General features: G+C 38.0%; 1 protein-coding gene across 4 annotated transcripts in view; it reads right to left on the bottom strand.

Moving 5' to 3' along the window:
* MYRIP (myosin VIIA and Rab interacting protein) overlaps positions 1–26,967 on the bottom strand; it is a 233,614-nt gene that overhangs the window by 82,059 nt on the left and 124,588 nt on the right. Inside the window, exon 1 of one of the 4 annotated variants that reach the window (XM_087917081.1) lies at positions 13,627–21,354. The exons of the other annotated variants lie outside the window; for them this stretch is intronic. The gene's annotated coding sequence lies outside the window, so the exon portion shown is untranslated. Of the gene's footprint in view, positions 1–13,626; positions 21,355–26,967 lie in introns of those variants that run through there. 4 annotated transcript variants of the gene reach the window in all.

Genomic DNA, 26,967 nt, shown 5'->3' on the forward strand with positions numbered 1-26,967 from the left:
ATTTCTACTGTGGAGGCAGAATGTATTGCTTTGTCTGAATTCTGTTCAGAGATAACTTGGTACATACAGCTGTTTCAAGATTTAAATGTAAAGGTAAATGAAGCTGTATCAGTTTATGAGGATAATGCTGCCTGCATAAAAATGGCAACAGATGTCAGAGTAAAAAAGTAGAAGCAAGCATGTGGACATTATATATTGTAATGTAAGAGAAGCCATCAAATGTAAATTGATTAGCTTGCTTCACTGTGCATCAGAAGACAATCTGGCCAACATAATGACCAAGCCATTGGGTGGAGTGCACCATGGGAAGAATATTAAGTTAATTGGAATTATGTTTCTTCTAGTCATGAAGGGAGGAGTGTGAGAATATTCATTAACTGGCAGAGATATGGTAACAAGGCCAGTCAATAAATAGCATGGCAATAGATCAGCCAATGGGAGCTGAATTAGAAACTGAAACTGAGTGAATCTGGGCCGTGGCTTTTCTCTACTATCTGCTCTGAGTGGTGTGCTGAGAACTGAAACTAATCTGCTGTGAGCTCTGAAGCTTCTGTTTGTGTTTTACTTGTTAAAATGTTGGAAGAATCTACTATTGGTATTGTATATTTTATTCATGTAATTATGTATATAAAGAAACACCCCTCCTGCACTCCATTTTGGGGCCTTCTGGGCTTCAAGGAAGCCTCCTGGTGGGTGTTTTTGCTCCCAGAAGGCTTTCCTTCTGGGGTGGGTGGGTGTTTTTGCTCCCAGAAGTAAAAACACTGAGCATGGGGGGGCATGCAGTAACCCCCCCTGCACTCCATTTTGGGGCCTCCTGCACCTCAGGGGAGACTCCTGGGGGCGTTTTTGCTCCCAGGAAGGCAAAAAATGGAGGGGGGTGCTGCACCCCCCCCCCATTTTTTGCATTCCTGGGCCTCAGGGAAGCCTCCCAGGTGAAGCAGTAAATAAGCAAGGGGAATCTTGGCACAGTTGATCATAGGAACAGCTGATCATCGGGAGGGGGAAAAAAGAAATACCTTAAGGAGTGAATGGGCAGGGAAAAACGCAGTCAACATGTGCGATAAGGACTAACTGGGTGGAGACGGGCACGGAAGGCGGAGAGGTGGGCAGGGCCAGCCAGGGGCACGATTTGCTGGTTCTCTGAACTGCGCAGAATCAATAACTGGTTCTATAGAACCAGTAGAATCCCACCCCTGGACACACTTTATATTGCACTTTATCCTGACAGTTGTTCCATTCTCTCCCTTGCAAGTTCTTTTTCTTCTACTCTCCCATATGAGAGGATCTGTTTCCAACTATAAAGAACACTAGTACATATTAAAAGCAAAAAAGTGGCAATAACTTTTTGTCTTTTTCTGGTGTGAATATATAACTATTAATTATTCAAAGCCCTGATCCCAAAAAAGATTGTTTTACATAAAATTATCTTTTTAATTAAATTCAATTACTAAATTATTCAATTACTAAATATTTTTATTTAGTGTAGAGATTATATGTAATGCAATATATCAGTATGTCTATCAGTACTGAAAAATGGAAGAAATATAGCATTTATTTATGAAGTCAGGCTAAAATGGTGGGCAGAAATATTGAAAAAATATAGAAATCATATAGAGAAAATGTGAAAAAATAAATTTTAGATATCATCCAAGAAAAATAGAAAAGAAGATGTGATGCATAAATTTAGAGATGCTTCCACAAAGTCATTTACTTTTGAAATACAATTGGTGTTTATCTAAATTTTATTCAACCTTAACCTAACTTCAATTTATTATAGCCGGGGTGGGCTTCAAATTTTTTAGCAAGGGGCTCTCTGTCCTAAGGACTGGCTAGGTGGGCATGTGGCTAGTTGGTCATATGATTGGGTGAGCGTGGCTAGGTGTTTATGTGACTGGGTGGGTTTGACCAACTCAACATCACTCCCATCCAGTCACATGACTCCCTCGCCACACCTACCCAGGTTTCATGTCTCTAGATGTTTGCTGTGTGAAATCTCTCTCTCTCTCTCTTCTCCCTCCCTCTCATGTCTGTTTTTCTCTCTTTTTCCTCTCCCTCTCTCTTTGCTTTCTGTCTTTCTCTCCTTCCTTTCTACTCTTTCCCTCTTTCTTTTTCTTTCTCATTGAATACGATAGCAAATCCAAAATAAAGTTATTAATTGTAGGAAATTACTTCTCTGTAATCTTTTCATAGTGAACTCTAAATTGATAGAAGCTGGCAAGATTGTACTAACAGCAATAGCATATATATATTTATTTCTTTTGAGTTTGACAATATAATACATTATCCAAAATTATAAATAATCTTATTTTCAGATGCATTTTTTGCCATCTCTGTTATTTCCTTTAAAAAAATCAGGCTTGCTTCCAGTTTGTGCTTTCTAGCAAATTGTAGTTTTCTTGGTAAGAGATCTAACTTGCCCTTGCTTTCATCATAGGTCTGAGAGAGTTTGTTTTCTTTCTTTCTTTCTTTCTTTCTTTCTTTCTTTCTTTCTTTCTTTCTTTCTTTCTTTCTTTCTCTCTCTCTCTGTTTCTTTTTTTCTTTTCCTTTCTCTCCCCCTCTCTCTCTTCTCTCAATTGTTTATCTTTTTCCTCTCGCTCATTCTCTCCCTCCATCATTTTCTCATTTCTCTCTTTCTCTTTTACTCCCCTTTTTTCACTCTCACCCCTTTCTTGTGTGTGCACATACACACAAGTGAAATACCTTCCTGCCCTGGGCTGGGATCACAGCTGTGGCAGGGACGGCAACTCCTCCTCCCACTGCTGCCACTGCGCAGTGCGTTGAGTAGCCAGCTGCACAAGAGAGCCACACAACGCAGGAGCTCTTCCCTCCCTGCATCCAGTGACTGCTGCTCCTCCCTATTCTCCTCCTTCCTGAGCCAACACGAAGGCAATGAAGGCTGGCAAAGGCTATCTATAAGATGGGACAGGGTGGGGTTGGGCAGAGCAGGGCAGGGCCAAGATTTGGGGACTCACTGAGCCCTGCAGAGTCTTAGCTAGGGGATCTCCCAAGCCCCCAGCAGCCCACCCCTGATTATAGCCATACCACTCCAAAAAACTCTGATTGGTTATGACATCATTATTACCCTACTGGATTTTCTTCCACATCTGTTTCCCTAGCAGTAAAAAGTCAGATTTTGTATGGACAGTACAAACACCACCCATTTAAACCAATCCACTTCAATTTAAGTAGCAATGCAAGAATTTTGATACCTTTAACTCACATTTATTACTGTGATGGGCTTTTGGAAATAATATTAAAACCGACAAGTTGCGTATGCTTATTTCCCCTGCATTTTTAGGGAAGCCTTTTATTATATAAACATATGACAAACACATTTAGTAACTTTTAACTGCTGCTACTATTATTCCAATCATGTTGGAAGCACTGAAGTGTTTCTGGATTGAAAAGATTGAAGGATTGACGACATCACTGTTGATTGTGGGATGCCCAATTAGGGGCTCCTTTCAGGTCCCTGTTAAATTGCCCACAGAAGTGGTACTTGTTGTGTTCGGCTGTGGTTCTTCCTCTGGTCTGCAATTCAAATGGGAGTTGAACCGCTCCTATTGGTTGAGACGTTTGACAGCTGAGTATAAAAGGGAGCAGTCAAGTGGTACTAGCTGTTGCCTGTCAGCCCACCACCCTGTTAGCTGGTGGCAGCCACAGGTAACCATTTGTTTGTTTAAAATAAATGTTAGCTGAAGTTACACTTGTGTCACCTCCATTATTTCCCACCACCTATTTAATACTGACAACGAGGATGGGATCAGCGAATTGAGGCAACCAAGCTGTAAGTCGCTCAAGTTGTTAGTCACTATACAAAGAGCTCTGATTGCCACTACTAAATACAGAGCTCACTAACACAGAGGTCACTAACAAGTTCTGGCACACAGAAATAAAGAAAGAAAATGACTACGACCCTATCTTTTTCCTCCTTCCATCTGACATCTGAAACCTAGGACTCCTATATAAACTGTTTTGTCTGCTTCCTCAATGCTGCAGATCTAGCAGAGATCTCCAGCCATAGGAAGAAAGCGTACTTCTTAAGCTTTTGTGGGGCTGCTGTCTTTGACACTGCCACCACATTGCTGGCTCCACAGTCAGTCAAGTCTGTGAATGGGAGATCCTGGGCAACCACTTCGTACCAAAACCTTTCCAAACAGCACAACAGCATGTCTTCCATAGGAAGAACCAAACTGAGGGAGAAACAATCAGCAAGTATATGGCCGCGCTTAGCACAGCTGCACTTCATTGCGGTAGAGAGCTGGATGACATGCTGTTAGACCAGCTGGTTTGTAGTGTTAGAGACCTCCATTTACAAAGGTGCCTCCTAGCCAAAGCCAATCTCACATTCAAAATGGTAATCAAAGAAGCTCAAGCCACTGAGCTGTCAACACTCTCAGTGACAGACATTCAACGAAACCCTGCAAGCAAAGAAACACAGCTATTCATTATGATGATGTCTTCCCAGAAGAATTATTAAATGAGGAAGATGACATAAATCGCCTCAGACAACCATGACCCTCACAGAAAAACAACTGGTCTGGTGAAAACAAATTTCCACAGCCTCAGACAATGTGTATGAGCTGTGGCAGGAATCACTTCTGGGCAACCTGCAGATTCTGAAATGCCATTTGCCTGAAATACCAGAGGAAGGGTCATTTAGCTAGGGTCTGCCGTTCAGGAAAAAATCTCAACCAGTCTCCCTCTTTCCAGCCTTCACAACAATTTCAAAAACAAATAGAAGACTGCTTTACCCTAACTAGAGCCTGCTACTAAGCTGCATCACTTAAAAAATGCTCTAACCATTCACATACTGTGTTACTGTTTATTGAAGGCCAGCCATATCAAATGGAATAGACACAGGATCTTCACTATCCATTGTGTCTTGGAGCACTCTGAAGCAATTCCTGCCAAAAATGGCCAAGAAAAGGCTTCAGGACTGCCAGCTAATTCTTCAAGACTATCAGGGGCATTCCATTCCAGTCATTGGGAAAGGCAAGTTTACAATTCAATTTCAAAATTTCAAGGGACACCTACCACTAATCATAACTGATGGTTCCCTACCTAGCTTGCTAGTATTGGATTGGTTTGCCTTCCTGGGGTTACATGCGGGAGGCATAAACTCCATTAGTGACAGGAGGAAGATACCCTGCTTAATGACTTTGCTGATGTTTTCAGTGATGACCTGGGCTGTTATATGGGAACCCATATTTCTTTTAATTTGGATCCCCAGGTCACACCCATCCACCTTAAGCCCACAGAGTGCCTTTTGCACTACATCCTAAAGTGGATGAACAACTTGATAAACTGATAGCTCAGGGAATATTAGAACCTGTGGATTTCGCCAAGTGGGAAACTCCAATTGTTACTCCACTTAAAAAGGATGGCTCCATAAGAATATGTGCAGACTATAAAAGCACAATTAATAAATATTTACAAATCTACCTTGTTCCTGTCATTCAGCACTTACTCCATTCCTTGGGAGCAGGCTCCTTTTTTGCAAAGCTGGACATAGCTCAAGCCTATCAACAGCTCCCTGTTGATGACCTCACTGCTGAGGCTCAGACTATAGTCACCCACAAGGGTGCCTTTAAATGCAAGCACTTGCAGTTTGGAATTAGCATGGCCCCAGGAATCTTTCAATGCCTCATGGAACATTTACTGCAAGAAGTCATCACCTATTTTGACAACATACTCATCTCAGCCACTGACAAAGCACAACTCAAATGTTTACACGGAGTATTAACATGTTTTCAAAAAGCAGGACTTAAACTTAAAAGGGACAAGTGCACAATTGCTGTCACTCAAGTCGACTTCCTTGGTTCCCACATAGATGCAGCTGGCACTCATCCCATCAAATCTAAGGTATGTGCCATTCACCTACCAACACCTACCAACAAAATTGACCTACAATCCTTCCTAGCTCTACTAAATTTCTATAGTTCCTTTTTTTTTTATCACATAAACCTTCAGTAGCAGAGCCATTGCATAGACTATTAGACAAGCAGGCTTCATGGACATGGGGCCTAAAAGAAGCCTCTGCCTTTAAAGCTGTCAAATCCCTATTGACATCAGACAGTGTTCTGATCCAATTTAACAAAGACCTGCTGGACTTCTGGCTGAGGCACCATATCATAGTGGCAAGAAGAAATGGCTCTCTGCCCTGCATGTCTGAAAGTCTGTATCTGGTAGCTTGTAGAGGCAAGGTTGGATCTTGGAGGGGACGACGATCGAGAGGAGAAAACCCTAGGGCATCGAGGGAGATCCGCGACTCCCAGATCCTGCAGGGAAAAGTCCTGAAAACCGACCTGGAAGAGATCGGTCTTTGTGACTCGATCGGAAGAAATGGCAGCCCAGCAGACTTGAGTTGGAAGTGAAGAGTGTAAGCAGTGTGGCATAGTGGTGAAAAGTGGATTGAAAAGGGAGACCGATGAAAGAAACAAGACTCTGAAAATTAAATGAGAAGGAAACTCCGAACTGAGGTTTGAGACAGTGGTGGATTTGCGGGTAGGAGTGGGCATATCAAGCAGATTAAATGGCAACAGCATGGTGAATTTGACAGGTGGTAGACCAGGACAGAGAGAGAAAAGACATCTTTTGTATGATTTCCTTACTTTTTCTTAGGGAGATCTAGAGAGAAGGGCTTTGAGACATTCTGACTGAAATATTTTGATTGTCTTTTGCTGTTTTGGACAGAGACTGGGACAGAGTGAACTTAATAAGAAGTGAAAGTGGTGACTTGCATTTAGAGTGACTTTGCACTTTGAGAGAAGGGAAGACATCTTGAAAAAGAAGATAGCTGAGAAAAGGAGACTTTGTAACTAACTTACAAAAAGAAAAAAAAGTAAGTACAAATAAGATTACAATTTAATACATATTTTATTTAAAATTTATCCAAAATTGGATACTTGTAAATTAGATACTTATAAAGAAGGGATTAATTTATAAGAACTAAATCTTAAAGAAAATAAGGGTTTACTATTGTTGATTAATTGCTAATTAATTGAGTACTTGATCCTATTCTGTCTAAGTAATTAAGGAATTCTTGATTTTTACTTATGAATTGTTGATTGTTAGAATGGTTTTGAACATAGACCTTACATTATAGAATAGAAGAATAATTGTAAAAGTATATCAGAAAAATTTATTTGCTACTAGTATTCTAATTTATTTAAGGAAATAGTGAATATTGCTTATTGGTAATTGTTTGTTAGAACAAACTTGAAGATTGGTTATAGACTGTAGCTGTAAAATTACATTAGCTAGTATTTATTGTTAACTATTGCAAATTTATGCAGCTCTCTCTAAGCTATATATAGGAAAAAGAGTGAATCAAGAAGATAGAACCCAGAAGAAAGTAGAAACAAAGAAGCAGCTCTTAAATATATCTGTGAATGGTAGATTGGAAAGACATTCTGCGTGTCCTGAGAATGACAACAACAACAACGACAAAAACTGCAAAGAAGATGACAATGAGTATACCTTTGCCTGCGGGATAGAGATCCTTAGATACAATGTTGGGAGCAGAAAAATCAACACCTACTCCAACATTACAAGCAGTACAGTCATCCCTTGCAATGATGCAAGAAATGATGGTAAGAACACAATAACTTATAGCCAGAAACCACAAAGAACTGAAAAGTGAGATGAAAAATGATATTGTAGAAGTGAAAGCAGACATCCAGTACTTGGATGATAAATTCAGAGCAATTCAAAAGACAGTAGTGAGAAATGAACAGAAACTGATAAATATGGAACTTAGAATGGAGAATGTAGAGAAGAAACTTGAAGATATTGAACAAAACTGTAAAGTCCTTTATTGTGAACTCCAAGAGGCAGTGGTCCATCTAGAACTAGAAAAGGCAGTGTTCTTCCTTAGATTCCAGAATATTGTAGAGGAAAAGAAAGAAGACCTATGACCTCTAATGGCGGAAGCCCTCTAGAAAGACAAGATAGAGATTATGAACGATTTGGATGAGGTTTGGAGAGGAACTGAAAATATTTTTTGAAATTAATAGGAATGAACACACCACAACTCAAAACTTATGGGACACAACAAAGGCATATGTAAGGGGTCTGATAATAGCATTTGTAGCAAAAAACAATAGGATAGGAAGAATCAACAGATTGCGAGACAAGATAAACTGGAAAAATTGGAAATCAAATTGCAAAAAGATCCGGGTAATGAATCAATTAAAAAAGAATTAAATTTGACTAAACACGAAATAAACTTAAGTCTCTAAGAAGAAATGGCTAGAAAATTAAAATTAGTTAAACAATATTACTTTGAGAACGCGAACAAGAGATGGCTCTCCCACAAATTTTTAAAAAAGCAGGAGAAAAGAACTATAATAGCCTTACAGGATGCAAATGGAATACTGTATTCACAATCAGAGCAAAAGAAAACAATAGCCCAAATATTCTTTGCTAATTTATACAAAAAAGAAGAAATTTTAGAGGAAAACATCACACAATATTTTGAGGACAAAGAACTACCTATCATATCAGAAACTGCTCAAGAGATACTAAATGATAAAATAATCTTAAAAGAGGTAAAAGAGGCAATTGGAAGACAGAAAACCAATAAAACCCCAGGACCAGATGGAATACCTGCGGAATTCTATAAAGAATTCCAAGATATACTAGGTGACCTGCTGGTGGAAATATATGATGAGGCCCTGAATTGTGCCAAAATACCTCAAACATGGATGGAAGCTCTGATATCCCTCATTCCCAAAGAACAAACAGATCCTCACCAAATTAGAAATTACAGACCTATCTCACTCCTGAATGTAGATTATAAAATTTTAGCGCTAATAATCGCAGATAGATTAAAAAAAATATTGAATGATATTATTCATCCAGACCAGAATGGTTTTCTCCCAGATAGATATATTTAAAAAATATAAGAATAATAATGGATGTCCTAGAGTATTATGAAACTAAATCTAACAACCAGATGGCGTTATTATTTTTGGGTGCCCCAAAGCATTCAACAATTTAGATTGGCAATTTTTGATTGAGCAAAAACCTAGGGTGAAATTTGGTGAAAAATTTATAGGACTAATTAAAACAGTATATTCTATATAAAATGCAAAATTAATAATCAATGGAGAAACCACAAACAATATAAAAATAAGCAAAGGAGTGAGACAGGGATGTCCGCTTGCCCCATTGTTATATATCTTACCAGCAGAAGTGTTGTTAACCCATATAAGGGAAAATCAAAATATCCAAGGGTTGACTATTAAACAGGAAACATACAAATTGAAAGTGTTCGCTGATGACATGGTCTTCATAATGGAGGACTAGAATCAAGCAAAAATTTAATACAAGAGAGGCATTCGGTAAAGTAGCAGGACTCAAAATCAATAGAGAAAAGACTAAGATAATAACTAAAAATTGTACTAAAAAGCAAAATGAGGAACTGACAAAATAATTAGGGATTCAGACAACGAAAAAAGTAAAATATTTAGGAATTTGGCTTACAGCGAAATGCTTTACAATAAAGGCTGATAACTATGATAAGTTGATAGACCAGATACAAAAAGACCTAGGTAGATGAGTAAATTTACAACTCTCCTGGATGGGAAGAATAGCCATCATTAAAACAAATGTACTACCAAAACTGTTATATCTCTTTCAAACCATGCCGGTCAAACTAGGAAAAAATTATTCGAAGATCTGAATAAAAGAATTAGTAAATTTATTTGGCAAAAGAAAAAAGCTAGAGTAAAATACAAATTTATGCAAGGTAGTAGAAGCAAGGAAGGACTGGCACTCCCAGACTTTGAGTTATACTATCAAGCTGCAGCGAGTACCTGGATCAAAAACTGGATTAACCTGGAGGACAAAAGAATATTGACAATAGGAGGCTGTGATTTACAGATTGGCTGACACGCGTTTCTCTGGGGTGTAAAAAATAAAACCCATAGCTACTTTCAAAGACATTGGAGAAGGGCTTTGTTATATATATGGGAAAGAATTAAAAGAAACCATTATGTGAAAATACCTCTCTGGCTATCTCCAATGGAGGCACTAGTATATTCCAATGTTATGGATTTGAACAAAACAATAAAATATAAAAAATTAATAACAGATGAAGGTGACTTGAAAACACAGATACAATTAAAAACACAGGGAATTGAAATTTGGTGGTGGCCATACGTTCAAATTCAAACAAAACACAAAAAAGAAAAGGAACAATTTGGATTTTATAATACAGATCAGGAATTAGACAAAATTTTACAAGGAAGTAAAAAAAATGATTACCAAAATGTACAATTATTTATTGAAATTTAAAATAGAAGAGGAAACAGTTAAGAAGAGCATGATAACACGGGCTAAAAATTGTGGCCACAATATTGAATTAGAACAATGGGAATGAATTTGGCAAATTAACTATAAATTAATGTTATCAGTCTCATACAAAGAAAATATTTATAAAAAGTTCTATCGCTGGCAACTCCCATCAGCAAGACTTGCTAGGATGTTCCCTACTATGTCACCCAAATGTTGGAAATGTAACTTTAGTCAGGAACGTATTTTCACATGTGGTGGACATGTCCTAAAGCCCAAAAGTGCTGGTCTAAGATACAGACATGGTTAGAAGAGATGACAAAACTAAGATTAAATTCAACCCAGAGACTTTTCTACTTGGAATGACAGAACCAACATGGAGCAAAAAACACCAGCATCTGATATCACATATCATTACAGCAGCAAGAATAGTCTTTGCCCAAAAGTGGAAATGAACAATGACACCCATGGACCTGGCAATAACTAATAAAATACGCCAATGTGCAGAAATGGTTAGACTAACCATGTTACTAAAAAATAAGAAAGAGGCGGAGTCTTTTACAACTTGGAATATATAGTACAAATGGTTGTATAAAAATGAAGTAAAGATGTCTAGTGAAACTGATTAAACAAACAACAAGGGAAAATGGAAATGATAAATGTATATATAGCTATGTATATATGTAGAGTAATATAATTAAATAAATATTGTCTTGTAATTGTTATAAAAACCCCAAAAAAGTAAGAATCTAGGAAACAAGTTATAGATTTACTTGTAACAAATGACTTTGATTGACACTTAGAAATGTACACTGCTATGAAAACATTGCAAAAATGTGAGAACATGTTTCTCTCTTTTTAAAACATATTCTTTTTAAAAAAACTTTCAATAAACATATTTTTTTTAAAAATAAAGACCTGCCATTAGTATTGGTCTGTGATGCCTCCCCTTTTGGCATCGACACTGTCCTAAGCCACAGACTGCCTAACGGCCAGAAAGTGTCCATTGTCTTTTTCTCAAGAACCTTATCACAGACTGAGCAAAACTACAGTCAGATCGAGGTTTTAGCAGCAGTGGCATCAGTTAAAAAATTCCACAAATTTCTTTATGGCCATCATTTTGATTTAGTTACAGACCATTAACCTCTATTAGGAATTCTTTCTGGAAACCGTCAAACTCCTCAGGTTTTGTCTCCCCGTATGACCAGATGGACTTTATTTCTAGAAGCTTATTGTTACACTCTATTCCACCAAGCTGGAAAGCACTTAAGCCATGCCAACGCTCTAGTCACTGCCCATTGCCCACCTGAGTGGAAGATCCAGCCCAACAATTTCAGTCCTCATGATAGATGAACTCCACCTGCCTCTGACAGCTGCTGATATTGCACACCATTCTGCTAGGGATAAGACAATTACTCAAGTCCTTGACTGGGTAGGAAGGGGATGGCCCTTTGCTATTAAATTCCTGCCATTTCAGGCTTGCCAGCAAGAGCTATCTTCCACTCAGGGTTGTTTGCTCTGAAGAAGCAGAGTAGTCATTCCTCAAAGGCTGCAATTTCCAATCTTGAAGGTTTTACACAAGGGACATCTTGGAAAGTTAAAATGAAGGCTCTGGCACAAAGCTATGTGAGGTGGCCTGGCATGGATCCCAAATCTCCAAATGGGTTGGCACTTGTCAGCCCTGCCAGGCAACCAGGCCAACCCCTCCTGCTGCCACTCCAGGGGAAATGGGAAAACTGTAGGACACCTTGGTCCAGGATCCATATTGACCTGGTGGGCCCCTTTCAGGGGCAGACCTTCCTGGTTGTTGTAGATTCCTTCTGCAAATGGCTTGAGCTGCCACTAATGCCAACCACAACCTCTGAAGGGCTATTAGAGCCCTACAATGCATGTTTGCAATCCATGGGCTACTGGACCTGTTAGTTTCGGACAATGGCCCCCAATTTACATTTACCACATTTGAGATGTTCCTTGCTAATCAAGGAATTAGGCACACATTGACAGCTCCTTTTCACCCAGCTTCAAATGGCCAGGCAGAACGAAAAGTTAGGTCCGCAAAGGAAGCCCTAGGAAAAATGGGACCCACTAATTGGTAAACTAGGCTGGCCAAATACCTGCTAATACAACATATTATCCCAAGTGCTGCCACTAACCGTTCCCCAGTGGAACTTCTGATTGGCTACCGCTTGTGGACCAACCTGGACAGGTTGCATCCCAATTACTCACCAGCCACGCCCTTAGACTCCTCTAGCCAAGTCAAGTCCTTTGTTTTAAATGACCCAGTGTATGCTAGAAACTTTGCTGGCAACCCCTTGTGGTTACCAGGCCAGATTGTAGCAGTGATAGGCCCAAAGTCCTATAGAGTCCAGCTACAAGATGCCCAAGTATGGCATTGCCATATTGAAGTTAAGGAGCATTGGAGTACCTCTACAGGTTGCCAGTCAGACGAGAACCAACCAGACTTCCCAACCAGCCGATGTGAGACCCAGCAAACCCAGCCACGAGGCAGACCTACCTTCAAAGCAGTTCCCACCATGTCCAGAATCACCCAGGGCCAAGGTACCTTCATCGCCTCTATTGAAGGACAGTTCTGCAGGAGATATGCCTCCTTCGATGACCCAGACTAAACTGCATAGGTCGGGGCATCTGAGACAGCACCCCGCCTACTTGAAGGACTATGCATGCTCCATTCTGGGAGAAAGGAGTGTTGTGTTCTGCTGTGGTTCTTCCTCTGGTCCACAATTCAAGTGGGAGAATGGACTGCTCCTATTGGCTGAACCACTTGACAGCTGAGTATAAAAGGGAGCTGTCAACCGGCATCAGCTGTTGCCTATCAGCCTGCTGCCCTGTTAGCTAGCAACAGCCATGGGTAACCATTTGTTTATTTAAAATAAATGTTAGCTGAAGTTACACTTGTGTCACCTCCCTTATTTCCCACCGCCTATTTAATAGTACCCACCTCTCTACTCAGTCATCTGCTTTCAAAGTGCTAGGTCAGCAGGAGTTGAAATGTGTGATAGGAGTTCACCCTCCCCACAGCAGCAACTGGGTCTTGAGCACAAGCCTGCCAATTGTCAGCCCAGCATCCTAACCTCAAGAGCCACCGCACTCTTTACTGCTAAATATTATACCAATGTGCATATCTAACTCCTAAAAAGTCCTATATATAGTTATTTCCTTTTTCACCTGAGCTATAACTAAAACTTTAACCACCATTTAGTCATCTAGAAGTTAGCTGGCTTCTGTTGTTATCAGCTACTCTTCTGTTGCTGAAGTGCTTTGCAGTCTTTCAGACTGTGTTGGAATAGAGAAGGAACATTGGCTTACCTGAATGTTCATTTTCTGTCTATGTGGAGTGAGTCCAGATAGGATGGGGTTCTCTGCTTAAACCAGTTGGACTGAGTCTGCTCAAACTCAGGCTCCACCCCTTTGCTGAAGTCACTCCCCAGTTTTCGACGAAGCATCAAGGCAGACGAGACATGATTCCACTAATGTATATAAACAGACACACATTAATGCACTCCCCCAGCCCACCCCAGACCAGACAAACCAGGGTGGGGCTGGACTCACTCCACATAGACAGAAAATGAACATTCAGGTAACCCAATGTTCCCTTTCCTGTCTATGGTTATGTGAGTCCAGATAGGATGGGACATACTCAACCCTGCTAATTCCAGGGAGGGCAATAGTCTGGTCCTACTTACATCAGTGTTCATGTACACTTTGCAGGACTCTTCTGCCGAAAGCAGCAACTGCTGCAGTGAAGGCATAAATGCGATAATGGTGGATAAAAGGAGATGGAGAAGACCAGGTGGTCGCTCTGAGAATCTCCTCAATGGAGGCTTGGGTAGCCCAGGCCACCATTGCCACTGCACTCCTGGTGGAATGTTTATTTTCTTTCTTTATTTGATTTGTCAATTCCTTACAAGATAATAGGTATAAGTATATACATAGTTATGAATACATGAAATGGGTACATATAAGAAAAATAAAAGAAACAATAGGACAGGGATGGTAGGCACGTTGGTGCACTTATGCATGCCCTCTACAGACCTTTTAGGAAAGGGGTGAGGTCAATAGTAGACAGTCTAAGGTTAAAGCTTTTGGAGTTTGGGGAAGAAACTATAGAGTCCGGTAGAGTATTCCAGACATTGACCACTCTGTTGCTGAAGTTGTATTTCCTGCAATCAAGTTTGGTGTGGTTAACCTTGAGTTTGTATCTATTGTGTGTTCTTGTGTTGAAGCTGAAGTATTCATTGACAGGTAGGACATTGCAATGTATGATTTTATATATCATACTTAGATCAGACCGAAGATGGCTTAATTCAAGGTTTTCTAGGTCTAGAATTTCAAGTCTGGTGGCATAAGGTATTCTACAACGAGCAGAGGAGTGGAGAACTCTTCTTGTGAAATATTTCTGGACTTTCTCAACTGTGCTATTATCAGATATGTAATGTGGGTTCCAGACTGATGAGCTGTATTCGAATATTGGTCTAGCAAATGTTTTGTATGCTCTCGTTAGTAGTGTGATATTACCAGAGAAAAAGCTATGTAGGATTAGGTTAACAACTCTTAATGTCTTTTTGGCTAATTAGTTACAGTGGGCTCTAGCACTTAGATCATTAGAGACGAGTATTCCAAGGTCCTTTACAGAGCTTGGATCATCAACAAGATCTTGACTGTTCATCTTGTATTTTATTTTCTGATTTTTTTGCCAACATGTAAGACAGAGCATTTATTTGTTGAGATTTGAAGTTGCCATTTGTTTGACCATTCTGATACATAGTCAAGATCTCTTTGAAGGGTAGTAGTATTGTCTGTGGTATTGAACAGCTTTACATCATCAGCGAAAAGAATGCAGTTGCTCTTTATATGATCACAGAGGTCATTTATGTAGAGTATGAAAAGAGTTGGTCCTAGAACACTGCCTTGGGGGACATCACTATTGACAGGTACAGAATTTGCTAGGACGCTCCCAATTTTGACCATTTGTTGTCTGTTTGACAGGAATGCTTCTATCCAGTTATGCAGGGGTCCAGAGATACCATAAAATTTTAGTTTTAGGAATAGTTTGTCATGTACCACTGAATCAAAGGCTTTACGGAAGTCTATGTAGATTGCGTCTGTTGCTTTGCCCTGATCGAGTTGTGTAGTCCATATGTTTTTGCAGTGTAAGAGTTGCAGATTACAGGATAGTTTTTTCCTGAAACCAAATTGTTTATTGGAGAGTAGGTTGTTTGTCTCTAAGTGGAGGATAATGGATTGATTAATAATTGATTCCATGACTTTACAGGTGACACAGCATAAGGAGATTGGTCTGTAATTTTCAACTAGGCTGGGGTGTCCCTTTTTGAAGATGGGGATGACTGTGGCTTGTGACCATAGGTTAGGCAAGGAGCTTGTCCTGAAAGATTTTTCAAAGATTATGCTTAGAGGTTTGGCTATGGCAGTGGATAGCTTTTTTCAGAAGTAGGCACATATTCCATCCGGTCCAATAGATAGACATGGTTTTAGATTGCATAGTGCTTTTTCAACATTGTCTTCTGTAAAATGTATTAGTTCATTGTAGTTGTCTGTGGTTCAGCTAGGAAATACTGGGCATGATCCATTGCTGTTTAATGTGCTGTCACTCCTCTTGGAATCAGAAGAGCCGAAATGTGATAAGCCTTAGCAATGCAGGCCCTAATCCACCTGCCCACCATCGTTGGCGACACCTTCAACCCCAAGGAACTGGGTTGAAATGGTACAAACAGGGCCTCCATCCTGCGGAACGGAAGGGTCCTCCAGATGTAAGTCTTCAAAGCCCTCTCTACATCCAGAGTGTGCCATGATCGCTCAAGAGAGTGGGAAGAAGTAGGACAAAAATTGGGAAGGACAAGTTCCTGTGCTCTATGAAATCTGGAATTAATTTTAGGTATAAAGGAGGGATCCAATCGCAACACCACTCTATCTGCATGGAAGACACACAAGCCCCCTTGACAGAAAGAGCGGCTAACTCCGAAATCCTCCTAGCCGAGGTAATGGCTATGAGGAATGCCACCTTTAGAGAGAGGAAGTACAAGGTTATGGATTTAAGTGGTTCAAAAGGTGGAAACATTAAGGCTTTTAGAACTTTGGGAAGGTCCCAAGTGGGAAATCTGTGAACCACTGGTGGCCTTATGTTGGAAGCCCCTTTTAAAAATTTAAAAATGGTCTGATTGAGAGACAGGGAACCTGCAAAAACAAAACTGAGGAAAGGGCTGCTACCTGTCTACGTAAGGTATTAGCGGAGAGTCCCTTGTCAACATCCTCCTGCAAAAAGTCCAAACTATTGGTCACAGAAGCCGAAATGGGGGAAATCTTGGATTTCAAACACCACTGGCAGAAAACTTTCCAAGTGGCTTGGTAAATTCTGTTAGTGGAAGGCCTTCGGGCTGCTAGGAAGGCTGTTCGGTCTGGATGGCCTTCTCAGAAATCTTTTGCTTCCTCAGCACACTCTGCTCAACCACCATGTGGTCAGTTGGAACCACTGAGGGTCTGGGTGTGAGACTTCTCCTTGGAGAAGAGAGACTTTGAGAGGAGGGATTCTCCAAGGTGTGGAGCACGAGAGGTTCACCAGGTCTGCAAACCAAGGACGTCTGGGGCAGTATGGAGCTAGCAACAATACCTCCTCCTCCAAGATCTTCTGAATCACTGCTGGTAACAATGGAAGAGGAGGGAAGACATACAGCAGCCCCCTAGGCCAACGACACCTTAGGGCATTGGTCCTTTCTGCTCCCTGGTGCACGAGCCTGGTGAAGAATCTGGGAAGTTGGGCATTGGCCAAAGAGGCAAACAGGTCTGTGGTGATAACTATATGGGAAGGTTCTTTGAATGGTTGTCTAGCATGTAAGGCTGGAGAAGACCACCACAACAATGACCTCTTGATTGATGTAGGGACAGAAACCCTAATAGCCTAATGACTCCTGCCAGCCTTTTGATGAGGCAAAAGGAACCATTGAAACTTTCGCAAGTGAAGCCTGGCCCAAGGCACAATGGAGATGGTAGACATCATTTTCCCTAATAGTTTGGATACAGAAGCTAGGGTGGAAGAACGAGCCTTCACAATCTCCCCAACCATAGAATGCAGACTGTCTATCCTCTCTTGTAGAGAAAAACTTTGCAAGAAAGTGTATTTATGTTAGCCCCCAAATGCAATAAAGTTGTGGAAGGAGAAAAATGGCTTTTCTTCTTATTTATAGAAAATCCATGGTCTTGCAACATGTTAATGGTGGTCTGTAGATCCCTTAGGGCATGGTTCTTAGAAGTAGACTGGATTAAAATGTCATCTAAGTAACATTGAACTCTAATGGGGATACTCCTCAAATGGGCTGCCAGGGTTGCCAAGATTTTTGTAAAAATCCTGGGCACAGAAGACAAGCCAAAGGGCATGACCCTATATTGGAAATGTTTACCTTGGTAAGTGAAACATAAATATTGCCTATGTGGCTGACAAATTCTGATACAAAGATAAGCTTCAGTTAGATCTATAGAGGTGAGGGGATCACCCTCCCTGATGCCAGCCAAAATAGTCTGTAGTGAATGCATCCTGAAACGGTTGTACAAAACAAATTTATTGAGCCTTTTAAGATCTAAGATGGCTTGCCATCCCCCAGAAGATTTAGGTACCACAAACAGACAGGAATAGAATCCCTTGCCATGTTGGTTAATGGGGACCTTTTGTATGGCCCTGATATCTAACAGGTGTTGAATTGCTTGTTCCACCAATCGTCTACAAGAGAGTATTCTGGAGACTGAACAAGGTACAAAAGATCTGGGAGGAGGGGATCGAAATTCAATGGATAGATCCTGTCTAACAGTTCGTAACACCCAAGCATCAGATGTGGTAGTTTCCCATTGGGCAGCAAAATGGGATAAAAAGTCCCAATGGGGGGACTACTGCTATCTTTAAGTGACTTCTTCTCCCACGAAAGGGCCACTTGCCTCAATACTGCAGTCTGTCATGGGCTGCTCTGTCCTGAGGGCGTTCTTGGTCTTAGTAGGCTTGCCTCTGGGATCCCTGAGCTCCTGAAGTGCCCTCTCCTCTGTAAGGGGATCTACGGTTAGAAGGAGCAGCCCAGCCGATGATGTCGTGTCGTGGCGGTGTAGGAGAACTTTGCTCTGCTCTCCTGCATCATGTTTTTTACCTTTGGATAGCTGTTCGTGGTGTGGTTAGATCCCAGAGGGATCACCAAAGTGAGGAGTAACTCTTGGAGTGTAATTGGGAGTTGCAATCCCAAAGCAGTGAAGAAGAGAGCCCAAAGTCCAAGGTGAAAGAAGTCAGCCCGTTGCGGGCAGACCCAAGGACGCAACGAGTCATTAAAGAAGGAAGTAACGAGGAGATAGTGAATTGAGATTTCGCAGGCTATTGGTATTAGAAAACTGAGGAGAGGCAAGTGGATATTGCTGGAAAGAGCCATCTGTTATTAACTGTTTGAAGTGAGACCGCTGAATCTATTCTGTCTGAGAAAGGGACCTGGACAGAACTTTAAGAAAGTCTTGAAGGGAGAGGGCGGAGCTGACATCACGATGATACGGCATGTGATCTTGGAGGTCTGAGATCGCTGCCGATATCTTTGCTCCTGGATGGTCCAAACGGATCTAAACTGTCCCGAAGAGATGGTGAATGTAAAGAGCGCATCCTGTCGATCCCAGGGACACTGCAAAGTCCTGGTAGATCCAGGAGAAGCTCTTTTTGCCAGTGGCAAAGAGGCTGCTGAAGTTGGGACAGCTCCGAAACAAAAGAGAACAGAAAGAGTGTGCTGGTTTGGTGAGAACTTTTTCTTTACTTTAAGATTTGAAAGGACACCCTAAGGAAAAGAAAGAATCTGTAAAAGTCTTGACAGAAGTGATTAAGCAGCGGTTTTAAACAGAAAGTCAAAGTAATATTTTTATTTATTTTTTTCCTCTTTGCTGGATTTTCTACACATGATTTTATATTTTGAAACTGGACTGGTTTTTTTTCTTCTTCCACCTATTCTTTCTCTCCTTTCTGACTTTATAATATTCTAGGCTAGAGACTCCCTTTTAGTCATCTTTTTAAATATCTTTTTCTCTTTTTAATTAATTTTTATTGTATCTTGTTTGGAAAAGGAGGGGGAAAGTGAAAGCAGAAGAAACTTTTTAACACTGCCAACTAGAGGCTTGGAAATATTCTATCTCTTTTTTTTCTTGACCAGACAAAGCTGAAAAAGAGCTGAGACTTCTTTTCAAGGACATTGCCTGTTTGATAAGATAGAGGGAAGAGCATGGGAGAGTATTATTGCAGGTACTCTTCTGGGTTTCTATCAATAGCTGGAGTCTGATGTTGAAGTTTATAGAAAAAAAAGGTGATAAGACTCTGGAGAAGAGAGTCATAAATTTTAACAAAAGCCTTGGATAACCAAACAAGGTGCAGTGTGCTCTTTTTATTTTTTTTAAGCTGGGCTATTTCTTACTTTAACAAACCCCCTCCTTACTAGCTTACTTTTCATAATAGCTATTTGGATTTTTGGCCTTTTGGAACTTGTTTTTGTCTTTCTTTTTGTTTTTGAAGTCTATTTTTTTTTGGTTTGCATTTTATTTTAAAGGAAAACTTTTAGTATTAATGATTTCCTTCCTTTTTTTCTTTTTAAGGGAGTAGTCTCTTTTCTTTTCTCTCTCTCTCCCCCTTCTATCTTTTTTTTCTATTTACCTTCCATATTGTTTTTTTTTGTGGCTTTCTTTCTTTTCTTATGAATCCTTTTATACCTGAGACTTTTTAATTGGATTTAGGTGTTGAAGAACCTGAAGAACTTTTCTTTTCTTTTCTTTAGTTTTTTATTTTTTACTTTTCTGCCTTTTTCAGGATTTAACAATTTTTTCTTTTTTTTGTGTGTGTTTATGGTCTTTTCTTCCATTTTTGAGTTTTTACTGCTATCTAACCAATTGATTGGATTAAGGTATACAAGAACCTGGAGAAATATTATCATTGTTGTTGTTGTTGTTGTTGTTGTTGTTTGGTTTCTTTTTTCCTACTCTTTTTATTTGGAATTGCAATTGGTTATTTCACAAGTGGATTAAGGTCTAGAAGAACCTGAAGATTTGGAATTGTCTGAAATGAGTAGGAAACTAACAGACCCTGGTTCCTTAACTTCTACTTCTTCCTCTTCATCATCTAGAGGACAACGGTCAATACAGACAATGGTACAGCAAGAAAAAGAACAGGAAAAAGTGACCCTGCAGATGATTTTGCAAGGAATTCAAAATATTCAAATAAGAACAGAGAATATTGAAAAGAGAACAGAGAACATTGAACAAAGAACAGGAAAAACTGATGAAAAGGTGGAGAACATTCAACAAATGATGATGAAGTATGATGAGAGATTCTCAAAAATTGAAGAAGATAAACAAAGAGATAAGATTGGAGATATTGATAGCAGATTAACTGTGGTTGAACAAGATAAAAGTGGGATGTTGAGATGGGAGATGCACAGATCAGAATTTTATCTCAGATTCCAAAATATAGAGGAAGAATAGGGACAAAACCTAGCTGAGACAATAATAGAAATTTTGGCTGAAGCTTTGGAAATAACTAAAGAGAAGATGATGGATGGAATAGACGAGGTTTATCGAGTCTTCACAAGATATGCAATGAGAAATAGCTCACCAAGAGAAGTTCACATCAGATTTACAAAGAAAGCCATTAAAACTCAAGAGAGAAAACATTGAAATATAAAGACAAGGAGATTGTGGTCCTGAAACAAGTACCCAGAAGAATGAGAGAGATGAGAAGAGAATACCGATTTCTGACCAAAATTCTACTTTAAAAAGAGGTGAATTATAGATGGCTGATTCCAGAAGGTTTAATGTTCACATGGCAAGAACAGAGACATAGAATTGACTCAATTGAGAAAGCTGAATTATTTTACACACAATATTTTGGAGGGAAAGAGGAGGAAGCAGAAAAAGAAATGTCACTAATTGAATTCCAAGAGGACTGCCAAATGGCAACTGAAAAAGAAGAAGGTGCAGTAGGCGGAAAGGTGGAAGTCAAAGAACAATGTGAATCAAGATCTATGAGAGCTGCTAAACCTAACTACAAAATATAACTGTGGAAGAGACAAAACTGATTACAATTAATATAAATGGACTTAACTCAGCTGTTAAAAGAAGAGAAACTTTCCATAAATTAGAGAAATTAAAATTTGATATAATCTGCCTACAAGAAGTACATATCAAAAAGCAACATGAACAATTGCTGATACAGCCAAAATTAGGGAAAATATTTACTTCTTTGACACAATGCAAGAAAAGAGGAGTGGTTTTATACATTATATTATACCTGCAAAATTGATCTATACTGATGACGATGGAAGAATACTAATGGTGGAAATAATGGACAATAATATGAAAACACTCCTGATTGCAATCTATGCCCCGAATGACAATCAAGAAGAATTTTATCAAAAATTACATATGAAAATAATTGAACTGGACTATGCTAATATAGTTATGATGGGAGATTTTAATGGAATTGTAGATAATAAATTGGACTACATAGCACAGAAAACAACAAAGCAAAACAGAAAGACTCTCCCTAAATCTTCTTTTGAAATGATAGATGAAATAAATTTAAAAGATTCATGGAGAGAAAGAAATGCTAAGACTAAACAATACACTTTCTATTCAAATAGACATTTATCATGATCCAGAATATATATGATATGGATGTCAACAGAATTGTTAGCTAATATTCAAGAAATAAATATTGAAAAAAGTACTTGGGTAGATCACAATCCAATGCCAATTAAATGGAAAGGACAAAGAAGAAGATCTAGATGGACATTAAATAATACGATATTAAAGGAAAAAGACTTCACACAGTGGATGGAGAAAGAACTGCCTTTCTTCTTTAGAGAAAACAAAAAAGAAGATACATCAATGCAGAACGTATGGGATACAATGAAGGCATATGCCAGAGGCTTGATAATAGACTATACAAGGAAAAGAAATACCATGAAAAGACTAGCCTCTAAGGCATTAGAGGATGAGTATGAAAGAGTTGACAAAGAGCTACAGAAAATGCCACTGAAAAAGGACATTAAGTTAAAAATGGATATAATTAAATATAAAATGGGACTAATAGAAAAAGAAGAACTAGCACAGAAAATCAGAGGTGCAAAACAGAACTACTTTGAAGATGCAAATAAACCAGGTAGACGGTTAGCATATAAATTGAGAAAGGAGAAAGAATCAAGGAAAATATTGCAATTAATAGGTGACCAGGGACAAGTTTGCTATGGTAGTAAAGAGAAGAAGGAAATCATACGAGACTATTGTGGGAAACTATACACACAAGAGAATATTGTTGAGGAAAGAGTTAAACAGTACTTACAGAATGCTAATCTACCCAGATACCTAAAGAGATTGAAACAATGTTAGAAAGCAATATAATGATGATCGAGTTAACTGAAGCACTTAAGAAGCAAAACAATGGAAAGGCACCAGGCCCAGATGGACTTCCGGCAGAATTTTATAAAACACTACAAGAATCGTTGAACCTTCCATTGCTAGAAGTTATGAATGAAGTTATGTTAAAGAAGAAGATACCCAAATCATGGTCAGAAGCTTATATTACATTCGTCCCAAAAGAGGAGGCTGATCCATTACAAATCAAGAACTATAGACCTATTTCCTTACTAAACACAGATTATAAAATTTTTGTTTCAATATTGGCAGAAAGACTTAAAAAATACTTAAACAATTTTATCCATCCTGATCAAAATGGATTTCTGCCAAAGAGACAAGTTAAAGACAATATGAGAGGCACATCCTGAAAAACAAATGGCTTTGATATTTCTAGATGCACAGAAGGCATTTGATAATGTGAATTGGCGATTCACGTTATTACAGCTGGAACAGATGGGCTTTGGTAAAAAATTTATTCAAGCAATAGAAGCTATATATCATAAGCAAACGGCAAAGGTAATGATAGAGGGAGAACTGACAGACTCTATTGATATAAGAAAAGGAACAAGACAAGGGTGCCCATTATCACCTCTGTTGTTTGTGTTAACTTTAGAAGTGCCAAACAGAAATATTAGAGAAGAAAAGGATATAAAAGGGATGAAACTTTAAAAGGAAGAATTTAAGTTGCAAACATTCGCAGATGATCTGGTTTTCATTTTAGAAGACCCACTAGAAACAGCATCAAAAGGTAGAGGTATATGGAAAGGTGGCTGGTTTGAAAATAAATAAAGATAAGACAAAGATCTTGACAAAGAATATATTATAAAGACAAAAGGAAGAACTGGCGGATCTATTGAAAATTCAGGTCACAAATAAGATCAAGTACTTGGGGATACATTTAACAGTAAGATGTAGTACACTAAAAGAAAATAACTATATTAAACTTAAGCAGCATATAGTGCTAGATTTGGCAAAATGGGAAAATTTACAACTGTCATTAATAGGGAGAATATCAACAATCAAGATGAATATACTACCCAGAATTTTATATTAGTTCCAAACAATTCCAGTTAGACTTGGAAAAGATTATTTTGAAGATTTAAATAAAATTGTGTTGAAATATATATGGCAAGGTAAGAAAGCGAGAATAAAGTTACAACTTTTCCAAGTTGCCAGAATAAGAGGAGGATTTGGTTTGCCTAAATGGGAGTTGTATTACCAAGCTACAAATTTGATGTGGGTTAAGGAATGGATAACATTAAGAAATACTAGATTGTTGTCATTTAGAAGGACATGATATGTTGTTGGGTTGGCATGCTTTTCTATGGTATAAAGGAACTAAAACACAGGGGTATTTTAGAAGACATTATACGTGGGAGTCTCTGTGGTTAAACTGGGAGAAGATTAAAAGACAATGTTATTTGAAAATTCCAGTCTGGCTATCGACTGTTGAAACATTTTCTTATCCTATAATATATAAAAAGGAACAAACAGTTAGATATGGTGAAATATTGAATGAAAAGGGTGAACATAAATCTATGCAAAAATTAGAGGATCAAGGTATAAAAATGAATTGGTTTTCATATGCGCAAATACATTCAAGGTATGATAAAGATTCTAAGACAGAAGGTTTCTATGATAAACTGACTGATTTAGATAAGATTTTGACAGGTACTGATGAAAAGGTGGTTAAAAAATTATATGGATATTTATTAGAAATTAAACTAGAAGAAGAACAAGTTAAAAGAAACTATGATTGCTTGGGGGAAGAATTTTGGATATGGGATTGATCTAGAGAAATGGCAAAAATTGTGGTTTCAAAATTATAAAATGACAATGTCAACAGCATGTAAAGAAAATTTGTATAAGATGTTTTACAGGTGGCATTTCCCCCCCGACAAGAATAGCAAGAATATTCAAGAACAAATCTGAAAAATGTTGGAAATGTCATCAGACACCTGGCCCATATTACCATATGTGGTGGACTTGTGTGGATGCTAAGAAATATTGGACTAAAATCCGCACGTGGTTGGAAAAAATGAAAAAAAGCATATAGACTTGAAAACAGAGATATTTTTATTGGGAATTTTACCTGAAATATATAGTAAAGAATTGAAATACCTGATTCTAAATGTATTAACAGCGGCTAAGATTGTATTTGCCAAAAACTGGAAAAATGAGAAAATACCATTACAGGAGGAAATCATTAAGAAAATATTGGAATGTGCTGAAATGAGTAGATTGACATTTGAAATCAGAGAACAAGATGATAAACAATTTTATAAAATTTGGGATCTATTCTATCAATGGTTATACAGTAAAACATAGTAATGAAATATGTAGATTCTTAGAAAATAATAAATATATAAAGATGTATTCTTTTCTTATTATACCTATAAAATGATTGTAGGATAGGTTTGAGATGATAATATGAACTGTCATAAAACAAATTAAGTAAAATATGGATTATTTCGTAAAACATGAATGAATAAAAGTATAATCAAATGATTGATTAACAATGATATTAATGTATTTAATATTTGATTGAAAATATGAGAATATATACAATGTAATTGTAATTGAAGACTACAAAACGGAAGCACAAAACAATTTGTAAACCAACCGACACACTGTATGTGTGTATATATATATATATATATATATATATATATATATATATATATATATATATATATATATATATGGAAGATGGCTTGATGTTTTTATGTTTTGTTTGTCTATGTTTGTCTTAAAAACCAATAAAAATTAAAGAAAAAAAAAGAAAGTCTTGAAGAGTGATGGTGCAAACTCTGGAGGCAGCCATTGAGAGTGGCAAATTTTGTTAAATTGTATCAAGGTAACTAGAAGTGACTAATAGAACTGAGAACGGAATGAAACCAATACAAAATAAGCTAGATAAATGTTTACTATATTTATCATCCCCTTACTGTATCTAATATTTGAATAGATTTATTTATTTATTTATTACTAGAACATTAAGTAAGATATTAAGAGACCTTATACCCCTCTCCCTGCTGAAGTTTCTATTTTTCCTTTGAATCTATTGGATTTGGATAGCTTTATTTTATATATATTTATCTTATATACTTAAATAATAAGACATTAATATTGATTGATTATTTTATATAGAAATTGGCTTGGAGAGATAATTAGTTTCTCTATTTTGTATTTTCTCCTCTTTTCCTTTTCCTTTTTTTATTTATATTTGATCTATTGTAGATTAATGAATTTAGTATATTGTTTAGTATAATGACAATTTAAACACTTACTCTTTCTTTCTCTTTCTTTTCCTCTCTCTTTGTTTAGTATTGTGGACTACTAAGAACTAAGAACTGTCAATTTGAACTCTGAATTTTATACTTTGTTCAGAAGAGCAATAGACGAAATACTATAACAAATTTAAATGCTCACACCTGGCTATAATACTGTGGGACATTTGTTTATTTAATTAACTTGATTAACTATCAGATTATTTGAGACCTGATATTAGACTACACTTATTAAGATTTATTAATACCTTAACCTATTGCTAATTGATAAGTTAGATTAATGATAATCGATTTGCCTCTGAAAGTTTGAGTATATCGTTGATAAATTTGACAATAATTTTTAAAGCTAGTGGTGACAGGAAATTGATCTAATCAATTAAATAACAATAGAAATCTCTAATGAATTAATAGGGAAAATTAAAAATCTTAAATTATTGATAAAATTGATGGTAATTGGTAATACTATCTGGGATAATATAACTAGAATAGTAGATGAACAATACAAAATTATTAAAGATCTGACTAGCAGCACCACCACCATCATGAAAACTAGGAGAAAATCTGTACCAACAGAAGCACTACCAAGTCCTACACCATCGACCCAATGAACAATCGAAGGGATGTTAGCCCCGGAGAAACCAAATACCTCAGCTGGCACCCAATTGGTTCAAGCTACCTTGTTGGCAATTCAAGGAACGATGTTAGCACTACAGGAGTCAATGTCAAAAAACCACATTGAAAGTAGAGCCAATAGGGAAATAATGAAAACAGAACTGAAAAATGAAATAGGGGAAATAAAAGTTGAAATTAGGAACCTGGATGGAAAAATGGGCCAGATCCAGGAATCCATTAGGATAAATGAAGAAAAGATTTGAATAACTGAAGAACAAGCCAATCAAATGGAGAAGAAATTAGAACATATGGATCGAAA

This window comes from Pseudonaja textilis, chromosome Z (genome assembly GCF_049901715.1).
Source record: "Pseudonaja textilis isolate UNSWEBS1 chromosome Z, rPseTex1.2, whole genome shotgun sequence".
NCBI lineage: Eukaryota > Metazoa > Chordata > Lepidosauria > Squamata > Elapidae > Pseudonaja > Pseudonaja textilis.